We start from the raw sequence: 22,884 nt of genomic DNA, 5'->3' as shown, positions 1-22,884 counted from the left end.
TTGCAAAGATCCTTAGCAGTGCCCTTGTTCAGCCTTCCTCTCCTCCAAGACTTCAAGTATCCATCTACCGAGTCATTCGTTGCTTCACTCAATACAGTCCTGCTTTGCCACTTCCTTGCTGTGTGACCTTGAGTGAGTTACATAAGCTCTCTGTGCCTCCATTACCTCATCTATAAAATATGGATAATAATAGTACCTACCTCCTGGTGGAGTCTAAGTGAGTTAATATTTGGAACGTGTTTAGACCAGGGCCCTGCAGAGTGCCTCCCGTATCAGTGCTTGCTGAGTACGTGCTATGATCATCATCTTTCAAGTTTAGAAATCCCTTACTCAGCCTCTCGCGAGTTAGGTTTCCTCACTTTGACTCAAGCGTGTTGTTATCCTGCATCTGCTTGAATGCTGCCAGTGAGAACCGGATCTGTGCCCCACACAGTGGCCTTTTGACTTCCGGGCACCTCTGTGGACTAGAAAGCTCTTCCTCACACAGAGCTTCCAACCCTGGAGGGCTTCCTAGAGGAGGTGGTAGGGTGAGGGTCTCTGGAGCTGTCTACATTTAAGGCTGGGAAAGTTCCCTGGGCTTGAGAAGGTACAGTGTGGCCCCTGGACACCAGTGGTAGACACGGTCCACCTGAGACTTGGGATGTGATATTTTAGACATTCCCTGCCCGATTTTTCATCTCTAAGACAGCTCAGCTGGAGGACTGACCGGTGTGATTCCTCAGCCTTAGCAGGCGGAGCCTCAGTGAGAAGCCAGCCCCATGTTCAAGGCTGCCATGGCCTGCTTTCACTGCGGGCTTTCCTGCCCGACTCGGGCAGCTCAGTCTGTCCTAGAGACGAACTTCCAGTGCGTGGACCCTGGTGCCAGGTCTCCTAGATGAACCGCTGCCCAGGCCTCCTGTGCTCATGATCCCCATCGTGTACACCTGTGTCCCAGAAACACCCCCAAACACACAGTCTCTTTTAGACCCCCACTCTGAGCAAGTCTGCATGCATTTTTATGCCCTTCTATCTCTCTGCCCTTCCATCCTTTCTGAGTTTCTGCCCAGGAGACACCACTACTGAATCAAACCATACTAAACTCCTTCACTAAACCATACTTGAAAAGGCTATAAATAGGACAGTTAAAGGTGGCACTCTGGTTACATTCACCGCAGACCGCCTCTGCATGACGCCAGTGTGGCCTCCTGCCCAAGGTTTTCATTTTCAGTACAGGTTTTCTTCCCTCATTTCCCTCCTTTCCCTCCTTCTTTCTTTCCTTCCTTCCTTCCCTCTGTCCCTCTCTTATTTTCTTCTTCCTCCCTTATTTCCCTTCATCCACAAAATCTTGTCCAAAAGTACCTAGTGATGCCTCCTTAGTTAGGCTGTGGTTGCCTAGAAAAAAGCCCTTTCGTGTTTCACGATTCCTCCTGGTTCCAGCAGACATGCAACTGTGCCCATCAGGCCCCGGGGAGGCCGCCCAGCCTGCCAGCATCTCCCTCCTCTGAAGGCAAATCCAGGTACCCAACAGGAAGGCCAAGGGGGCACCTCGTGTCCCGGAGGCCTCAGAGGCGGAGGGGTCAGCGAGGGTCAGGGCGAAGCACGGGCCACTTTTCGTTATCTCTTGGGCCTCCGTTTCCCCACGTGTGCTCTGGGGACACCACCACCCAGCTTTCCAGCTGTGATTTGGGATGAATCAAGCAGGAGCAGGGTGTGGGAGAAAGACCCAGAGAGCAGATGGTCTTCATGCTGGAAGACGAGTGGGAGGATGGGAGAGACAGTACACAGGGGGCAGTTCCGGGGGGAACCCACAGACAGAGCAGGGGCACGTCCCCAGCGTGCGATTGGTGGGAGGAGCAAGAGAGGAAAATATCCAGGTGCCAACCGGGTGGATCCTAACCGCCCTGCCTTCTTTCAGTCGTGAGGTCTGATCACAGTGACTTTCCCTGCGTGCAGAACGAGACTTAGCCAGACCCACATTTCAGGCAAACCAATGAGCGGAGTGTGCAGCAGGTGGGAGGCAGAGGCCTAGCATCTCACAGGTAGCCCACGGGGGAGTCTCTGCGTTGCTCCAGGGTGAGAAGGACTGGTGACTTTATCTCTCTGGGGTTTGAGAGCTGTTGGTACTCGGATGCTGAGAGATTAGAAATTGAAAGCCACCTGGAGATTCCCAGTCTGGTCACTGAGAGAACTGGGGAGCCGTGGATGACCACGGCCGCAGCAGGACAGACCAGTGAGCCCCACTGTCCCTCCCCTTGTGGTCCTGAGATGGGGGCACATCCTTCTAGAGCCCACTCAGGCTGGATAGGGAAGAGAAAGAAAGCCCTGGCTTTGAATCACACCTCTGCCAATTTCTAAGTGCATGGCCTGGGGCAAATGATATAACTCTTTCAGAGCCTCAATTTCCACATCTGTGAAGTGGGCTCGAGACCACCGCCCTCAGAGGCCGGCTGTGCAGACTGAATGAAATCATGTGCAGGGAACATTAGCGTTGTCCAGATTCAGCACACAGCAGCTGCTGTTGATGATAACATGTCCCCGGCAGAGCAGCTAGAACTCAGCATTTGGGCTCCAAATTCAGAAATCCACTCATTCTCAGGACCCCTTTCAGAGAGGGAGGGTGCCCATTCACGAACAGCTTTCCCAGCCTGTTGAGGACACCTGCTTGCTGTCCAGGTTTCTTCTTTAGACCCACAGGGCTGGCTTCCTCAGTCCCTGGGCCATGAGGGATGGGGTGGGGGTACAGCAGCACCCCAAAGGGGCTGTCGGGGCTGCCCCCTCAGCTTCCTCTGTTCTCGGCATCAGCCCTGTCATCCCTGGTTCCCACACCCAGAATTCCTGCCCCCTACCCCACTGTCATCCCACAGCCTGGCCAGCAGCCCTGCTCTGGACGTCCTAGCACTGACACCAGGCTTTTCTAGGGCGTCTCACCATCATCTTCTGATTCTGCCCCTGCACCTTCCTGCTTCTGGGTCACCCGTCCCCTCTGCAAAGTGATCTCTCCTGACAGCCTCAGTTCTAGACCTCACTCTCCATGATCGTCTTGTGCTGGTCAGGAGTTTAGATTGAGAAACCACCCACGTGGATATGTGCCATCTCCCACTGGGTACAGAGTGGTGTGGTTCTTACTGGTATGCCTGTGTCCCCTTCCTCACACAGGGGGCTTCTTACGAACAGAGCCCAAGAGTGTACTGCTGTCCCTGCCAGGGCAGAGGACATGCTTGCACAGCACAAAAGAGGCTCTGTAAACACTGTTGAAGTGAACTGTGTTAGTCCTGGGCTTCAAAAGAGCCCACTTAGGAATTTTGTTTCTCACTCAGGCTGCACTCTACTATGATTATTTAATCTCTGCAACCCTCCACTTACTCATCCGCAAGTGATGCAAATAATAGTGCACATATCTCACGACCGTTGCGAGGATTAACTGAGCTTTTCAGTACAAAGGGCTTAATTTGAAAAAGTGTTAGTAAGCACTTAAAAATGGTATCATCCAAGAGAGGAGGGTATAGCTCAGTGGTAGAGCACATGCTTAGCATGCACAAGGTCCTGGGTTCAATCCCCAGTACCTCCATTAAAAAAAAAAAAAGTAAATAAACCTACCCCCCTAAATGGTATCTTCCACTATGCTTACTGCTGGTCTTACCTTATAATTATTATTTTAGCAATTTCACGTTTCTTATTCTCTTGCTTTGCAGTCCAACCCCATAAAGCATTGGAAGAGGTGTAAGTTCTATTTTACCAGTGAGTAAGCTAAGACTCAGAGGAAGGCTGTTTTCCTAAACTCACGCAGCTGGACTCAACCGGCCTCCCCTTGCTTGGCACACCTAGCAGCCAGCCACCCTGGTTTGGAACAAGGCATGACCACAGGCCTCTGAGAAAAGATTCCTGTAATTTGAAAGTGCAGCCGTATTTTTCATCCAGGCCCAGTGTTAATGATTTTCCAGATAATCATTTTTTTGCTTAGAGGAGAAAAGTTATGATTTATTAAGCAGACAGGCTGTGCTCCTCCGAGTGCGATGTCGAGTTTCACTTTCAGTCCCCTGTTCTACCCACAAGAGGAAAGAAAACTGGAGAACAAAATCTCGTATAAGATTTATCGCATGTTACTGCACAGGAGAAAGGCACTTCAGATGGTGGATGCGCTAACAGGGGCAAAGAAGAAATGATTTCTGGCTCCAAAACAGGAGAAGTGAAAACTAACTGTGATTGATTTGACTGGAATTTGTCCTAGTCTTCTGTGCACCGGCTGGAATTAGTGGACATTTTTCTTGCCTCCAGGTCTCCTGGTTTAAGCCCAGCAGTTTGCTGCTAACGGCCTGGTTGGTACCTGGTGGCTGCCAGTTGGATGGAGAGAAATAAGGGGGAGAAATGGGCTGGGATGGGATGAGAGCGAGTCAGCCTGGTTGCAGGAAGATCACTGAGCCTGGAGTTGGATGCACTCAGCTCACGTTCCCACAGCTCTGATCTCCAGCCCTGTGACCCCTGGGCCCACCTCTCTGGGCCTCAGTTTCCTCATTTGTGATCTTGGAGAGGCATAGGAGCTTGTCTGGGCCTCCCCTGAAAATGGGGATTATATCTGATTGGTCTCCCATGTATAGCACTTCACTCATTTTTGACAGTTTAGTTTTTGTTCTGAACGAGATGCAGTTGTAGGAGGGCTGGGGAAACGGTAGAGACACAGGAAGATACAAGACAGCAGGCCATCCGGAAGGAAGCTGTGATGTGGAGTTTCAGAAAAGGTTTTTAGGACCCACGTGAAAAGCAAAAGACAAGAGAGTCAAAGTAACTGCTGAGGCTGGCCCGTGCTTGCAAGCTCCCTCCTTGGGGTTGGGAATCCCATGCAATGGTCAAATACATATATAAAGAAGCCAACTGCAGGTGAATGCAAAAACTGGTTCAGGGTTATGCTTTGCTCCAAGGCCAGTCTTAGGCTTTAACCAGACTTCACAGGCAGCCGCAAGTGCCAAGCTGTGGCATCAGAGACCCGGGGCTGAACTGGGAGCAGGGCTCCACGTTTACTGTAACTCACAGATTTCCCTCTTATGTCTTACGGTAGAGCACAAGGACACTCTAAGTCCCTGCTGGTGCATGTGTACGTGTAGGTTGGCATTACGGTGATTATCAAGTCTTTCATAAGATGTAACATACATAACACTCAGATACAGGCTCCTGCTATGTTGTAAGTCAGCCGCATCTCAACTGATGCTTAGGGATTTATCTGCTTCTTCACTCGTTCATTCATTCACTCGTTCACTCAGTTGTTCATTTATTCAGCAGTCATTACTGAGCAACTCCTATACCCATACCCCCATGTGGGACAGTGGGGAAATCTAGGAGATGCCTGGTGCTTAGTAAATTCTTGCTAAATGAAAGAATAATAAATAATCCCAAATGAATGAAGAGAAGCACAGGAAGCCATGGGTACCCCAAAGTAAGGACCCTAACCCATTTGGGGGGCAGAGAAGGCAGCATGTCAAAGCAAACATCCTGGAAGTGTGGTCCATGAATCGCTTTGTTCGTTCTCACATTCAGGAGATAGTACTTGACTTTGTCCCACGGGGAAGCAGTGTGCTGGGTGGTGAGGGCCGAGTGGTGTGTAGGACAGACACACTCATGCCTCATGGAATTATCGGGCTGTGACAGTAGGAGTGCAGGGGATTGTGGGAGCATGTGGTGGCTGTGCCTGGCCCTGTCTGGCCAGTCAGCAAAGATGTCCCTGGGAAGCTCGTTGACACTGAGATCTGAAGGGTGAGTAGACAGTACAGCGGGAAAGAGGATGATGTGAGCCAGTGGTGGGAGGGAGGAAGGTGTGGGGTGCAATGTACAAGGACCCCTCTGGCTGCTGCTGAGAGTGGGGCTGGCATTGGAGGACGTAGCAACAGCAACCTGGTTAGGAGGCTGTGGCAGTGAGCCCCGGCCTTGATTCTTTCAGACATCTGAGGCTGAAAAGGAAGTTTCAGTTCAGCAGCTTCCCTTGACTGCTCTGGCTCTGGCTGCTTTGTGTTTCTTCTGTGTAAACATCCCGCCCCCATCAGGAGCTCCAAATAGAATCTGTTTATAGTCAACACCAGACACCTTCAGAGAAATCTGGGGTCAGTTGGTCATGAAATCCTTAAAATAACTCCTGCATCTTCCACTCTTCCTCTCGCCCACAGCCCAGCCTCAGCCATGGCTCTCATCATCTCTTGACCTTTCTTTCTAACAAGAATTTTAACCATGTTGTATCACTGCCAGCAGTGTAAAGATAACTTGATGGTTGTATCAGCTAGCTTCTCTGCATAACAAACAGCACCAAACCTTAGTGCTTCCAACAACAAACATTTTTTATTTCCCCTAATTCTGTGGGTTTACTGGGCAGCTTGTCTGGGGCTCAGTTGTCTCTGATGGTCTCACCCACAAGCCTGGGGGCTCAGCTGGGAAGACTGGGATGCCTTTTGCCTCTCCCCATGTTGTTTCTCATCAGGGGGCTCACTCAGGCATGTTAGTGTGCAGCAGAATGAGTCCCAGCTGCAAGACAGAGGAAATTCTGCGTATAAGCACTCTTAAGCCTTTCTTTGTGTTACACTTGTTATCGGCTTATTGTTCGAAAGGGCCAAGTTCAGGCTCAAAGGGTGGAAAAATGGACTGCACTTCATCATGGGAGGGAAAGCAAAGCCACACCACAGAGGGGTGTGCTGCAAGGTGACAGGAGCAAATTAGGGGCTGTTACCACCGTTGTCTCTCCCAGTGGCTAAGATGAAGACTTTGGAACCAGACAGAGGTGGGGGTTCCTGTCATGGTCTCTTCTCTCCCCTTATGGCCTCTGTCACGCTGGGCAAGTTTGTTCACGTCAGCTCTGCAAGCCTCAGCTGCCCATCCACCAAATGGGAATAATCAGTGTGGTCATCTGGGTCATTTCATGAGCAGATCCGCTGAGAAAACACATGGTCTGCACATCGCAGTTCTTGGGACTCAGAGCTCCACTGAGGGTTTCTGTAACTGTTCTCAGATGAGGTCTTCAAAAGTCCTCTCCTGTCCGGCCCCTGCCTGGTTTGTCCTTTGATCTCATAATTTTCACTTTCAAGACCCGCATATTTCTGTATCTTTATCCTTAGCAATACTTTACCCAAGGCTTTTTCTTTTGCCCAATAGTATCTCACTTGTACTTTGATCAAGGGGCTGCTAAAAATGTCTCCACTTCCAATTCGTCTTTCTGACTGAGTTGGCTGTTTTCTCCCCAACTCTCCCAAAGCTTATCCACATCCACAATCGTATTGCTCTGGGTTCTTTACTTTTTTTCTCCACCAGGCCGAGCTCCTCGAGGGTGTGAACGACACCGTCGCTTACCTCTGTCTCTGGCACTTGGCTCTGTGCGTGAAACAGAATAGGGGTTTATTGACAACATATTTGATGTATCAGTCACTGGGTGAGTGAGAGGGGAAGTGGGTGAACATCTTTTATTTAATTGAGTCATCTTCAAAAGGCAGCAAGTGATCTAAATGTCAAAGCTGACAGACTCTCCTCCTCTTCCCTTCCGGCTGCTACCATTTTCAGACTCAATCTTTCTGACGTGGAAATGCCCGCAGAAGTAATTAGCATCTCCAGGAGCTGTGGTGAGGAGACGGCTTGAGGTCTGCAGCCGGGACAGACATCTGGGGACCAGAGATGGACACTCCCTCACCCCACTGAGGTAATGACCAACTAACCTCACGCTGCCCCGGAGAGAGGCGCTGCCTTTCTGGCCTCTTCCTTGGATTATGTTGGGTGTGGGTGGGGAGATGTCCCCTGTATCTCGGTCTCTTTGTACTTGGCCTGCTGTCCCGGGATATCCTATAAAGAGGAAATGCTTTCTCCCTCTGGGAAAAATGCAGGCCTCTTAGAGTATCAAGCAACCTCTCTTTTTCTTAAAAGTCTTCTGCGCTTTCATGAAAACTGGTAAATCCTTCCATGACAAGTGCCTGCCATCCCACAGAAGGCCTGCAGTGACACTCTGGTGTGTCCCGGAGTGAGCACTCAGTTACCAAACACTGTGACCCACACGACAAATCCGGCCTGGTTGTGTTTGACAAATAAAGTTTTATTGGCACCGAGCCACGCTCATCCGTTCAGTATATCTGTGGTGCTGTGACACCACGACAGCAGCTGGGACAGACGGTGTGGCCTAAAGCTGGAAGTGATGACAGTGTGGTCTTTCACAGAAAAAGCATGCCAGTCCCCGGTCTGGAGCTGAGCTGTCCACATGTATCCACTCTGTATACGGCTGTTTAAATTTTCATTAATGAAAATTAAATAAAAGTAAACATTTAGTCCTCGGTCACACTCACCACTTTTCAAGTGCAAATAACCACATGTGGCTCGTGGCTGCCATTTTGGAGCGAGCAGACTGAGAGCATTTCCATCTCGGCTTGGGAAAGCGGTGGTCACCCCGGGATGTCTCTCCTCGCTCTGTCCGCCTCCAACTCAGCGTGGGCATGATTGGAACCGTCGTGAAAGAAGGAAGGTTCTTGTGAGTGTGTAGGTGTGTGTGTAGCTGTTCTGTATCGTTGGCAGGACATCTGTGTATCTACCTGTCTACCTCCTCGTCTATAAACAATAGATTTGCTTTTAAAGTTTCTTTGGGCAGCTGACCTATGGCATCTGTATGCCAGCCTATGTAGAAACTAAGGCGCTTGGGCCTTGGGGTCTGTTAGTTTTAGGTGCAGATAGAGAGATACCGCTGGGAGCTTTGTCCTTGCTATGGTCACAGGTGGGTGGACACAGTATGGGCCTCCTGCAAAGGGGAAGAAGCAATGGCCATGGCATGCCATGGTCTGAAGATAAGGACAAGGGAGATAAGAAACAGAGCAAGAAAAATGAGCTGAAGATAGCGGTGAAGATATCATATTATATATATATATATACACATATCTCCAGATAAGATATCTGAAAGAACGAGGAAGGGTGGAGACAGAAAATGATAAGAAGGGATCTCAGGTTTATGTTCAAGAAACACATTGAATGAAGCAGTGGGGTTGGGACCTTGTCACACCTCAGAGCTGGGCTGAGCACAGCCAGTTCTATACAACAGACCTTTGGGGAGAGCCTTGGACTTGGCAGCAGTCCCGCCATCTTGGATGGGTCAGGATCTGGGGGCAAATAAGAGCCTCCACTTGTTGTTTAAGCCAGTGTGCAGTGGGGAGTAACAAGGGCCAGACACCGAGATGCCCAGTGTTTATGGATGGGTTTTGAGAAGGAACAGAGAAAAAGTTCTAGGTGGCCAAGAGGCCTGGGCAAGGACTGGGTTGTGTGTTTAGGAGCTGTCCTTTTTCAGCCTGGAGTTGCCAGGAACTTGCAAGAACAAAGCAGAGGTTCAGAGGATGACAAAAGTCCCAATGCACGTGCATCATGTGCATCCCGGTCTGCGAATGCCTTCCGCCTCTCTTCTCGTGGTTGGCCCTCAGCCTCCTCACTGTTGTAGGTGCGTGTTGCATGCATTTGAATAGGTGGCAAGTGTTTTGGTAACAAACCCTCAAATAATGCAGTTTAATGCAGACGTTAAGTTATTAGAAGTAACAGTAATAAAGATACTAATTTTTTGGTTCTTAATTCCAAGCACATCAAGACTGATGAAAGTGGTGATGGTGATGAGTGACAGCGATGATATTATCCACTTCCTGCTTACAACACGCCGGGTGTGCTGTTTTGCAAATAATAATAATTACTATTATTATGATAGCTTTAAATTATTGGGCACATATGCATAATGTGCCAATCATCATGCTAAATTTTATATTCACTTTTTCTGTCATCTGAACCCAGAGCTTTCTTTTCAATTAAAAATTGTTTTCCCAATTATTTTATTTTTATATAATTGCAAATTTATAGATAACCTGCAAGAATAGCCAAAGAACCATGGCTACACTTTACCCAGGTTTCTCAAGTGTTCGTATTTTATACTCTACTCCTGAAATCACAGAATTCTTATAACCACAATACTGCTAAGTCAGAAACTTAAGACTGACTCGCTGCAAACATTGGCTTGCATCTCCTGACATTAACCTTTTGGATACATTGAAGCCAGTTATTTTCCAGACGGTCCCTCAGTTTGTGTTTGTCAGATCCTTCCTCCTGGTTAGATTTAGACTGCATGCTTTTGCCCGAATCCCACAGAACTGATGCTGTATCCTTGGTGCTTCGTGTTGGGAGGTGATGCTGGTCTGTCCTGGGACTGGTGATGCTCCTTTGTCCCTTGGTTAAGGCGACGTCTGCCGGGTGTCTCCATGGGAAGTCACTGTTTCACCTCTGTAATTTCTAGGTATCTTGTGGGGAGATACTGTGGGACTTATCACCCCTTAATGCATCACCCCCTAGTCTTAGCAACTGTTACTACTGGGGTAGCCTTGCTTCTAGGCCCTCTGAGCAGACAGCTGAGAAATGTGAGGGGGGTGTGCGTGCGTGTGTGTGGGGTGGGGTGTGTATGGATATTTATAGACACGTGCGTGCACATCCAGGTATCCATCCACATTATACATACGTGCACCATCAAGGTTATTTCTAAACCAACCTGTCTGCATTGAAAACCACCATGAGTGCACACTGATGCTTCTGGAACATTCTTGAAATTCCTGTCTGTCTAAATGATGTCGAATAGCCACTCCGTCCCCACCTTCAATGCCACCACCCACCACATTTGTTAAGCTATGGACCAGGTCCTGTTTTGGACCCTTGCTGCTGTCACTGCTTGCAAAAACCCAGTGGCCCAAGTACAGAGGAGGAAACAGGATTCTGGCAAGCTAATTCAGTGACGCAGCTAGTGAGCGTGGCGAGCACGCGCTGAGCTCCTGTCTGCCTTTTGACATTTGATCAGATGGCCCTGGTACTGTCCCAGGGAAAAAAGCACAAAAGGTGGGGAAGTGTTTGTCCCCCTGCACCTGGGGCCTCTGGCCCTCACAGCAGCAAGAAAGTCCAAACGTATTGGTGGATGCCCACCTCCTTCACACCCAGGAGCCGTGCTCGTGGTCTGCATCATGTAATACACAACAGGGTGTGCAGAGGTGTTGTGGAAACGTGCATCCGGGTCTAATTGCCTGCGTGTGAGTGTTTCTATGGGTGAGGGCGGGGGTGCCTGGCTGCAGTGTTTGCAAAAGCCTTGGTTGGGTGGAGGTGTGATCACGGAACTGGGCCTCTCTGGGGAGAGGGCATTCCCTCTCTTGCAGTGGGGGTTTTCTGGGTGACCTACTTAAGCACAGAGGCCTGAATTTAAACACATTTGTACCCCCAGCTCCCAGCAGAATATACATAGAATGTGCAGTTGGGAAATGCTAGTTTCATTCATGTAGCAACAAATATTTTTGAGCTACCTCTCTGTGCCAGGCTCTGTTCTAGGCAGACGACGACCTAGGGAGTTCACATGCAAGCAGAGAACTGGGGAGGGAAGAGACTGATAGCGAGCAGGAAGAGATTTACGTGAATACGTGTATGCTCGCAGGGCCGGGGGCAGGCCGAGGGACCCAGGGGAGACCACAGTGTAGGTGTGGTGGTCCAGGAGGGTCACTCTGGGGAGATGTTTATGGAACCAAATCCCACAGACAATGAGGGGTGGAGAGAGGAGGGGCTGCTGATCAAAGGACAGGCAGGGGAGTTGTTCACTCTCCTCCAGGGGCTGTGGCCTCCCCAGCCCCAGGGGCCAGGCCTGTTTTTTCCAGTGCCTCCTTTTCAGGCCTGAAGAGTCACGTGCACCGACGTTCTTCCTCAAAACTCAAGCATTTCCTCCCCCCCAAAAATAAATGTTATCAGCTGGCCCACAGGCAGGCTGGAGGCCAAGGTATTCTGTGTAGATAAAGGCACATCCTGGCAGTCATTAGATGTTGAAAGGAACAGCAGCGAAATGCTGGTGGAATTTCTGTCACTGATAACCTTTAAGAAAAGAGCCCTAGTTGCAGGAACAGGGGTGGTTTCCCTGGAAGAGCGGAGACTTGGGGGAGCCGTCTTTGAACAGCTGAAAGGCCGTCAGGTGAAAAAGGATTAACTTGTACGGGACAATTTTGAGGAAAAGATCCAAGTGGAGCGATTGAAATGAACAGATTTTAACTCACGGGGTGTTTTTTCCTTCCTTCTTATCCCCTCATTCATTCATTCATTCATTCACCCAGCAAACACATCTAGGTGCCTGGCATGGTGCCGCGCGTTGGAGGTAAAACAGAATAAGACAAGCTCTCTGTCCTCAAGATGTTAATAATTTAATGGGAGAAACAGACAGATTAACAAATCAGCGGGGTGTACGGTTGCAGTTCCAAGTTCTGTGAGGCCTGCGGTTAATAGAATTTGGGGCTTCTCTTTAAGAAAAAGGATACAAGGCTATGTGTTTAAAATACAAGCCCCAGACAAGTGGGGAGCCACCGAGGGGCCTTGGTGCTTAAGCCTCCTTGCTGGGGGCCAGGCCTCCCCTGGGGTCGGTGAGAGGGATTTGTCACGTGAGTACCTGGAGCCGCCGGGGCTGGCTTGGCACCAGGGTTTGTTAACTGCAGGAGGCTGGACAAACACTTGGCATAGAGGCCGGCAGTGGGAATTCCAGTGTCCATCCAGGAGGGGGTCTCAACTTCTGAGTCCTCCGAGCCCTTGTTCTTGGGCTAAAGACTTTTTCCTTCTTCATGCTGCTGCGATTTCAAAGGGGCTTTCCTTGCAATTCTGCAGGCTGACCTTATGATCCCACTACCGGGACTGCGTTTTATGGACTCACGTGGACTTCCGGAGTACAAAAGTGCCGGCGGGGTGTGTGTGAGCCCTTTCGGCGGGCTGACCAGGGGTCATACACTCTTCTGACAGCCCCAGATCTTGACAGCTTTAACCCTACAGCTGCTCTGGAAGCTAGCTGTTGTCATTCTCCCATTTTACTGATGATGGAGCCAAGGCACAGAGTGGTTAAGTAACGTATTCACAGATGCACAGCTAGTAAGTGGAGGGGCTGAGCTTTCAAGGTGTATAGTCTGCCTCTAACCACTTGCTGCGTTACCTCTCCTTGATTCTCGCTGCCTGATTCTCCTGGAAACATCCTAAGTGGCCAGTATTGGACAACGGCTAACGTGCATCCAGAGGATGGGATACTACGTGTTGGAACCACACAAAGAGTTCTTACCAGCACGTTGAAATGCTTTCCTAGGGGTGAAGGCTGAATACATAGAAAGTAACACTAACTGTCAACAGTAACCAAGTGCTAGCAGTGCTTGAACCTTGTCTTAGTCTTAGCCGGTTATGCCAGCTCATTTGTTCAATAGGTTTTAACTGAGCTTCTGTTATGTACCTGATACCAGGGGTATGGTGGTGACAAACTCAAACACGGTTCTGCTCTCACGCAGCTATGACCCAGGCTTCTGTCTGTTCAGTCTGTCTTTGTTTTCTCCCTCCACGCTGTCCGAGATGTACCTTCCTCAGGCCCTCCTTGGTCCCTGGCCCTCAGATCCAGCCCCTCGCTACATCCGCTGCCATATTTGTAAAATGGACCAGGGACCCACAGATGTTCCCGACGTCAGGGTGTGGGCGGGCTCTCCGCAGTTGTCAGCAGGCCCATCTCAGGTCGTCACCATCTTCTAGAAGGGTCAGGCTCCTGACAGCTGCAGTGACTGCCCGTCTCCCTGAATGTTCAAAGATTCAGCTCCGGTTGACAGCCAGGCTGGAAGGGAGGAAGCAAAGGCCTTGGATTCCAGAGAACAAGCTTCAAGACGGCTCTCCACTTGCCAGATGTGCGTCCTTAACCTGCTGTGCTTTGTTCTCTTTTTTTTTTTTTTTTAACATTTTTATTGAGTTATAGTCATTTTACAATATTATGTCAAATTCCAGTGTAGAGCACAATTTTTCAGTTATACATGAACATACATATATTCATTGTCACATTTTGTTTTCGCTGTGAGCTACCACAAGATCTTGTATATATTTCCCTGTGCTATAGAGCATAATCTTGTTTATCTATTCTACATTTTGAAATCCCAGTCTGTCCCTTCCCACCCCCAACCCCCTTGGCAACCACAAGTTTGTATTCTATGTCTATGAGTCTGTTTCTGTTTTGTATTTATGTTCTTTTTTTTTTTTAATTCCACATATGAGTGATCTCATATGGTATTTTTCTTTCTGTTTCTGGCTTACTTCACTTAGAATGACATTCTCCAGGAGCATCCATGTTGCTGCAAATGGCGTTATGTTGTCGGTTTTTGTGGCTGAATAGTATTCCGTTGTATAAATATACCACATCTTCTTTATCCAGTCATCTGTTGATGGACATTTAGGCCGTTTCCATGTCTTGGCTATTGTAAATAGTGCTACTATGAACATTGGGGTGCAGGTGTCTTTTTGAAGTAGGGTTCCTTCTGGATATATGTGCTTTGTTCTCTTGATAAATGGGGCCAGTCCTGGTCACCAGGGGAGATGAACCCCACAGGGACACCTGAGCTGTAGCAGGTTCAAGGCCCTGGAGTGGGACCTGCCCAGCGTCCACCTCGCTTTGTCACTTGAGCAGGTATCTTGCTTCTCTGCAACTCAGGTTGTCCTTCTGTAATAAAGGGGACAACCACAGGGCCCACTTGCAAGGGACTGTGAGGATTAAATGAGACGATGGTTCAAAATCCTGGGCATGGAGCCTGGCCCGTTGCAAACGCTGGGTATGTTGCAGCTGTGTTATTATCACCGTTACATTACAGCTGAGCCGCACTGGTGGACGTGTGTGAGCTGTGAGGGTGGGAGCGGGGCCTCCCTCCTGCCAGCTCGGGGAAGGTGTCCAGCTGCAGCACAGACATTTCTTCCATCAGAGGTTGGACGTGCCAGAGGTGGCTGCTGCAGCCTGGCCTTGAGGCCTCAACAACCCTAGGGACACAAAGAGAGGGCGTCCACCACCAGCACACATGTTTACTGTGTTCTTTTAGAAGCCAAACCCACAGAATGAGTCATCCTCAAAAAAAATGATTTTTATTCTAGTCAGGCCCGGCTGATAAGAATTTGGTCAGTAACCTTTGCTCCTCAAGGGCATCCAATAGTGCCTTTCCTGCTTTCAGTCCCCATGTCCCTTATGGCCCTGGGATGGGGTCCAAATTCCAGATCAGGGTGGACAAAGCCACTGAGACCCAGGTCCTGCCCAGAAAGCCAGCCTTATCGCTGCTCTCCTGGCCCCACCCGACTTTGTGCTTATCACAGAGTAATTTAATTAATTTAATCAATTTATTTTTTATTGAAGTACAGTCAGTTTACAATGTTGTGTCTGTTTCTGGTGCACAGTATAATGTTTCAGTCATACATACACATACATATATTCCTTTTCATATTCTTTTCCATTATAGATTACTACATATTGAATACAGTTCCCTGTGCTCTACAGAAGAAATTTGTTGTTTATCTGTTTTATATATAGTAGTTAGTATCTGCAAATCTCAAACTCCCAATTTATCTCTCCCCACCCTCTTCCCCCGTTCCAGGTAACCGCAAGTTTGTTTTTTTATGTAAGTCTGTTTCTGTTTTGTAAATAAGTTCTTTTCACAGAGTAATTCATTTTGTTTTATTTATTTTATTGAAGTACAGTCAGTTTACAATATTGTGTCAGTTTCTGGTGTACAGCATAATGTTTCAGTCATACGCGTACATACATATATTCCTTTTCATATTCTTTTTCATTATAGGTTATGACAAGATATTGAATATAGTTCCCTGTGCTCTACAGTAGGACCTTGTTGTTTATCTAGTTTATATATAGTGGTTAGTATCTGTAATCTCCAACTCCCAATTTATCCCTCCCCATCCCCTTCATGCCCTGCCATAAGTTTGTTTTCTGCCTCTCTGAGTCTGTTTCTGTTTTGTAAATAAGTTCTTTTCACAGAGTAATTTTAAGAGTGATATTAAGATCATGGACTCTAAAGACAGATGGCCTGGGTTTATAGCAGTCCCTAACAGCTAGTGTGACGTATAGCTTGCTGTTTCGTGATGCTCTGGGCTAGGAATGCCTGGAGTACTCGCCGGGGCCCCACTGACATTTCCCCAGCCCCACTGAGAGCCAGTGCTATCGTTGGACTGGCCTTTGTGGTTGCAAAATGTAACCAGCAACAACTATCCAGGAACTTTTCCTAAAAGAACAAGGCTTGTCGCTGGAGGGTACACAGGGAGGTGGGGTGTGCACAGTCGTGGGGTTCTGCCTTCACTGGGGTCAAGGGGGGTTACATGAACTTTCACAGGTTCATTCTTGACTGGCAACTTGAAACAGAAGCGCAGAAATGTAAGTGTGGGAAGGGAAGAGCAGGACCACTCAAAAGGTCAGCTTTCTAGGTCACCTGCGGCTTTCATGGGAACTTCATGGGTGGGGCCACCTGGCTCTTTGTCGAGTTTTGCAGCTGCGGCAGTGTGTTTATTTGACATGAGTACCTTTGAAATGGATGCCTTGGTGATTAAAAGCTTAGTATCAGGGACTTACAATCAAAAACAATTGTCAGGCATTTATACAGTTATACAGTGGTAGATGTGACTGTGGCTAGAGATACAGACACTGATACAGATACATCCCATGTTCTCATTACCCTAAATAACATTCGTTCTAAATGAGGTCACTTTTCTGTCTCCAGGACTTGGAGTACGTGGTTTGCATCTGCTCGATCCTGCACGGAGGACACCCTTCTTTTACCTTCCTGCTTATATCATCCCTCTTTTAAAACTCACCTCAATTACCACCTCTGCTGGGAATTCTTCCCCCATCTGCCCTCCATCCCCCCAAATACCCCATTTGTGTCTGGCTTTCATCCCACTGACCCCACTGCCTGTCCTTGTGCGTGTCTGTTTTCCCTGTTGGACTGGAAGCTCCGTGGGGAGCAGGCACGTGTGATTCATTTTCGCAGGGACTTACTGAGAACTCACCTGGGCCAGGTGCATCTCTGCAGCTCTAAGGTCAAGAATCGGTGTCTGAAAGCGGGCACAGTATGTCTACTTAGCTGCCCAGAGCCAGCCCTGGCCTCTGGTTTGGTCAACATGATGTCCAGCTAGCTGACCCCTCTGCTGGGCTGCACGCAAGCCTGGGCCTTCTTGGGGTTATTGCTCTCTTCTTCAGCCCGCTTTGGGTATCAGCCAACCTGCCACACTTCTGCCCACTTCTGCCTCTAGCTTTTGGAGAACTAGGAATGGGGGATCCCACGCCTGGGGACTTATGTCCCTTTAACTTTGGGACTGGCCACCTTCTCTGTATTGCTCACAGGTCGGCCTGCCTGCTTGCAGAACACCTGCTATTTATAGATCTGCAGGCCCCAGCCAAAATTAAGCAAGTGGCCCGGCCAAAATAGCCCACCAGCCTTTTGCATCTGGATTATTGGGGAGAGAAAGAAAGACATGGGAAGGACCAAAGCCAGCTTGTCTGAAGTCCATTTGGCCAGCATGTCCCATGTATGTGTCAAGGGCCATGTGGGAAAGACATGTCACCATGTGGCTCCAGTGCCTTCAGGCACCCCAGTGCTTTTAGGCACTAAAAATATCCTGTATGCTGGGGGATTGGCCATCAGAAAAAGAGAAGGAAAGGAAGGCCTTTGGGGCAGGGGAGATGGATTTGCTCCTTCTAGTGGTTGGATGTATGGCACTGGCTCCCTGTCTTTGAAACCACAGCAGAGGGACAGTTACTTAACTGGAACCTCCTTGAGGACAGGGGCCATCCCATTCCCCACTGAGTCCCCAGTACCTGGGTCAAGGAAGGGTCACTGAGGGAGTGTTTCAGGGGTTGCCCTGAACAATAAACGGCTGTATAATGTTTCACCAAGTGGCAGTACCATATGACCTAATCATCTCTGTGAATGTATATTTCCATATGTCAGTGTATTTCATCATCATTATTATTATAAACAACACTGCAGTGAACATCTTTATGCTTTTATCATTTTCCTTCATTTGAACTGTGTCCTTGGGATGGGTTCCCAGGAGAGAGATCCTGAGGATGTTTTTAGGGTTCTGGGCATGTGTTAATGATTGTGACTTTGACATGAAGCAGAGACAGCAGGGCAGTCTTGGGGAACTGGAGCTGGAGGACCATCCCTGCTGGGGATCTTGACTGGGACTGGGACTGGGACTGGGAGAGGGACCAGTGCAAAAGCTGGAGGCAGCAACAGTGGGATCCTGTGATGACAAGTGGAGCTGCTCTCAGCTGGGCCGGTGCCCACTCCTCAACATACACACATGCTCACACACACACACTCACACATACAGATACACTCAGACATACAGACACACACTGACACATACAGGTACACACACACACACACACACACACACAGCACCTGGGGGGTCTTCCGGCATTTTGTGGTGGGGACCAGGGATGCTGTATGTGCTGCAGCATGACCAGCCCTGCGCTGGGCAGGAAAGGCAGTCTTCTCCAAATTGCCAAGATGCCCTCCTCCAAAACCCTCAGTGACACGCAGTTCTTAAACTCGTTGTTTTCAAGACCTTTTCACACTCTGAAACGTTACTGATGATTCTGAATAGCTTTTATGTCTTATCTCTTTAAATGTGTATCAGGTTAGTTATTAAAATTAAGAAATTCTCTGCATATTCATTACTTTATTTAAAAATAGTAAGTCCATTGTGTGGTAACATAGGTATAATGAAAAACAGCTACTTTCCCAAACGAAAAAGAAAATTAGTGAGGAGAGGAAGCAGGGCAGTGCTATTTTACAGGTCCCTTCACTGTCTGGCTTAAAGGAAGGCAGCTGTTGCCTCATTCTGTTCTGAAATCCCAAATCACCTGCCTCTAGGAGGCTCCCCGTACATTCCTGAGAAAGTCAGAGTTTAAAAGCAAATGCTGTCTTACCAATCATATGCAAGTGATTTTGGTGTCATGGACTCCCTGGAAGGGCCTCAGCGACCCCTCTGGGGTCCCTGGAACATAATTTATGAAGCACAGGTATAAGGTTGAGAATATGGCTTTTCAAGCAAGCTGCCTGTGGGGGAAGGCGGGGGGTCGTATCCCAGGTTCACTTGTATCCACCTGGGTGACCGAATCCTCTGTAAAATGGGATTAACAGTACCTACTTAACAGGATTGTTATGAGAATTAAGTGAGCTAATATGTATAACGCTCTTAGAACAGTGCCTGGTACATATTAAATGCTGTGTAAGTTATATGCCCATATGCACATATGCACACGCATGCTGTATGTGCATGTATACAATGTATATGTTTACACGTCATGCTATACACATATGCTGTATATGCAGACACATGTATGTATACATATACTGTATATATATATACTAAAGCCAATAAAAAACAGTTTTAAGTTACTACAGAAAAAGTCACTCATTTCACCTCATTTCTCAGAATCTGACTCTTAAAAGAGCCATGTCTTAAGGCAGCATTTCTGTCCCTCACCAGGGCAAGGGATACTCAGGGGACTGTCACACTGTGTCCAGGGAGTGCCTCCTGGAACAGAACCATAAATGCGGGACCCAGAAGAGAGCTCAGCTCTGGAGTCCCAGGGGCCCCAGGTCTGCCTGGCTCATGGTCCCTGGAGCCCCGATTAAGGGCTTGGTGACAGCTCCTGACTGTCCTCATTTTCTCTTCCTCCCTTTGCTTGTGAAGGGACTGTCTTCATTTTGCTTCCTGATCGAGAACATCTGGCTGCTGGGGCAGAAATCAAAGCAGGGTTCTCCAGTGCCTGGCCCCCGGGATCCCCCAGACACCCCAGGCTGCTCCTGCTCCTGCTCGCGGGGTGCTCTGTCAATGGCGCAGCTCACACCCAGACGATTTTCCTGAGATGCTTTTTGTCTGGACGCTCTCAGTGTGAGCTTTCCAAAAGGCATATGCACTCCCCTAGCCTTTGAAAAATACACATCCACATTGGTTCAAAAAAAAAAGGACAAGAGGTTGGTGTGCATCATCCAGGCACAACATTAGAACACGTGAAGAGGGATGGGGGTCTCAGTAAAGCCTGGCTCCTTCTCTGCTGCCTGCTTTATTTGTTAATTCCACTAACAGGTCATCCATGAGACACCTCCTCAGAAAGCTGGGGGTGCTTCAGTGAACCAGCTGATGACAATCCTTGGTGAAATGGACATGTCAGTGGGGGGAGTGTCTGATAAACTACAGAGTTAACACATAGATTCAAGGATTTGTGGGAAGATGACTAGGGCTATGAGAGCGAGAGGGGAGGAGAGGATTTGGAAGTGATGCTGGCGGAGGTGATGGTCTGGTCACACCAAGAAGAGAAAGGTGAGCAGGACCTTAGTCAGGTGGGCGCCTGGGGAGACAGCCATGGCTAAGCTCTAAGTAGGGAGGAGGGTGCCTGGCAAATCTGACCAGCTGAGAACTCAGGAGGCCCTGCAGAGTGAGCAAGGGGCCAGTGAATAGTCAGAGAAGAAAGAGGAGGGCTGATGGTGGGGGACTCAGTGGTTGTTGGGTGACACTTGTCTCCAAGGGTGACCCTGTGCCTCTTGATGGATCTCAGTGACCTCCTGTGGTAATTCCCCCAGCTCCCCGCAGTTCTTAACCTCACTTCCTCTGGGAAACCACCCCTGAACCCATGACTGGCCTGGGCCCCTCCTCTGGGCCCCCATGGTGTCCATGTTGACCTCCAGTCCCACATCCTCAGCCTCAGATGGAAGTTAATCCACCTGCCAGATTAAGCCCCATTAGCTGCATCTTTCAATTTTCTATCTGCCAGGTGGGCAGCAGCTGGTCCTGGGGTTCGTGACCTCCTGTCCTTGTTCAGGACCACCACCCCCCAACCTCTGAGCCCCAAGGACCGTTCTCAAATTCCAGCTCTCCTACAGGACTCTGTTCATCCTGTCCCCAAATGGGCTGATCTCTGTCCTTCATCCTCTCCGGCCCCCTCCCAGGCACTCAGCATGATCTGCCTGGCATTTGCCTGTCGGATTCCCCCACCAGATGCTAAATTCCCTAATACTGTGTTGTTGCCTTCTCTGAGAGTAGAGAGAGCTAGAAAGTCCTGCATGGCTGCTCCATACCAGTGGAGTGAGGACCTGCCGCTTCGCCCCAGAAGCCTTCGATGCCTGGTCATGTGGTGCTCCAGTGCCCGCCGCATGCGCCCTCCCGCATGCGTCTCCCGCTTGCGCCCGTCTACCCTCTTAGATTTGCAGCGCCCAAGTGTCCAACAGGGCCTGTCCTTCTGTCAGGAGAGCATGTCTGTCCCCTGTTTCTTCACCCAGCAGGTCACCTGTTGGCCGTTACTAACTCCCCAAAGGGGCCACCTCCTTGGGAAACTGTCCCCGATGCCCCAACCCCATCCCCTTTAGTGCCTTTAGCGCCAGCCCCTTCCCCTATCTGGGTGGCTGCTTTCCTCTCGCCACAGTGGATGGGGAGGATTCATCTGGCCCTGCCCTCGGAGTCCTCACCTTCTAGAGCAGGGCCAGCGAACTTGTTCTGTAAACGGCTGGAGATGGGAAATATTTTAGTTTTTGTGGCTCAGATCCTTAGTATTGTGACTGCCCAAATCTGCCATTGCAGCGTAAAAGCAGCCACGGGCGATACATAAATGAACAAGCATAGTTGTGTTCCAGTGAAACTTCATTTACCAAAACTGGCGGCGGGCCAGATTCGGCCCGCGGGTGGTCATTTGCTCCATGTTGGTGCTGACTCAGGCTTGGCTGTGGAGGAAACCCGCTTGACAAGCACACGTATGCACTGTCTGCATTTGCCCTGGGCCCCCCTCACTGGACAGGGGCTCTCCTGGAGCACAGTGTTCGCACCCAGCATCGCGCCCTTGGTGACTAGCGTGTGCTTGACGCAGGGTGGGCCGCCAGGATTTGGGAAGCAGTCAGTGAGCGAGGCAGTGACATTTCTGCAGGTCCTGAGCCTGCAAGCTGGGCTGGACGCTGCTCCTTTCCTCCCAGCACCAAACGTTGGGGAGGGGCTGCGTGTGGTCTCTGGGGCTCCTAGGCATTAAACCAAATCTTCTTCTCTGGGACACCATTTCTGCATGATTTTAATGGGATGAGGATGGGTGCCTTCCCCTCGGGGTTGCCCTGGGAGGATTCAGCTCAGCCCTCCAGACATCCTGGGAATGCCTGCCTCCTGGCAACAGCCCGCAGACTTCCAAGCCCCCAGCCTTAACCACAGAGCTGTGATGGGGGCTGGGGCACCTGGAGCTTCCTGTCTGCTGTTCATCCCTGAAAAGGAGGCATTGAGGTGTGAGACCCACCAGGAGGCAAGCGGTTCCCTTACAGCATCTGACCATCCTGGGCTCTGCGTGGCCCCGGCCTGAGTCCTGACATACACTTGGGCAGTGCCTTGTATGCTCCAGGTAGCAGCCACACACATTATTTAATTGTCATGACAACTTATGCTGTGGGTATTATTATCCTGGTTTTACACAGGGCATGCTGAATCCCAGAGGTTACGTGACGCAGGGGCAGAGCTGGGGTTTGAACCCAGCAATCTGACTTGGGGTCTTTGCTCATAACCCCCACGCCAAGCTGACATGCAGGAGAAAGGATTCAGCGCTGGAGGGAACCAGAGTGGATCAAATTCACCCACCACCCCAAACCCCTTTCTCCAGCTAGGACCCTGTTGCACAGAGAACTGAAGTAATTTGCCCAAGGTCACACAGCATTGGTCGTAGAGGCAAGTTTTGAAGCTGGGTGATTCGATTTCTAATCCAATGCTTTATTCCACAAGTCCAGACCCCTCCATTGGCTTGGGGCCTGTCGGAAACCAAGGCAGGCTCTCTTCCTCAGCTCAGAGTGAAACAGCCTTTCACCGTATCCTTTGTTAAAAGGCAGCCCCTTCTCCAGGAAGTCACAGTGTAAACGTGCATCTCAGTTAACATGGATGGGTACCTGGGCCTGCAATCAGCCAGGTCTGGGCTCAAGAATCCGTGTTCAGGTGGATTTGGGCAAATCTTACCTCTCCCACCCTGTGGTTTCTGATCTGACCAACTGGCGCTTCAGGGCCCCACTTGGCTGAGTTGTTCTGAGAACCAAAGACAGTGCT

The 22,884-nt window shown here is 49.5% G+C and overlaps 1 protein-coding gene across 6 annotated transcripts in view; it reads left to right on the top strand.

Annotated features, from left to right (window-relative positions):
• ST3GAL1 (ST3 beta-galactoside alpha-2,3-sialyltransferase 1) overlaps positions 1–22,884 on the top strand; it is an 85,973-nt gene that overhangs the window by 10,852 nt on the left and 52,237 nt on the right. For 3 of the 6 annotated variants that reach the window (XM_010972671.3, XM_045508457.2, XM_074353114.1), the window contains exon 2: positions 7,510–7,645. The exons of 2 other annotated variants lie outside the window; for them this stretch is intronic. The gene's annotated coding sequence lies outside the window, so the exon portion shown is untranslated. Of the gene's footprint in view, positions 1–7,263; positions 7,382–7,509; positions 7,646–22,884 lie in introns of all 6 variants that reach the window. One more of the 6 variants, XM_074353113.1, reaches the window with a different exon arrangement.

Source organism: Camelus bactrianus, chromosome 25, assembly GCF_048773025.1.
Source record: "Camelus bactrianus isolate YW-2024 breed Bactrian camel chromosome 25, ASM4877302v1, whole genome shotgun sequence".
Taxonomy (NCBI): domain Eukaryota; kingdom Metazoa; phylum Chordata; class Mammalia; order Artiodactyla; family Camelidae; genus Camelus; species Camelus bactrianus.
Note: the sequence above shows the minus strand (reverse complement) of the source record. Positions and strands in the feature narration are given on the sequence as shown.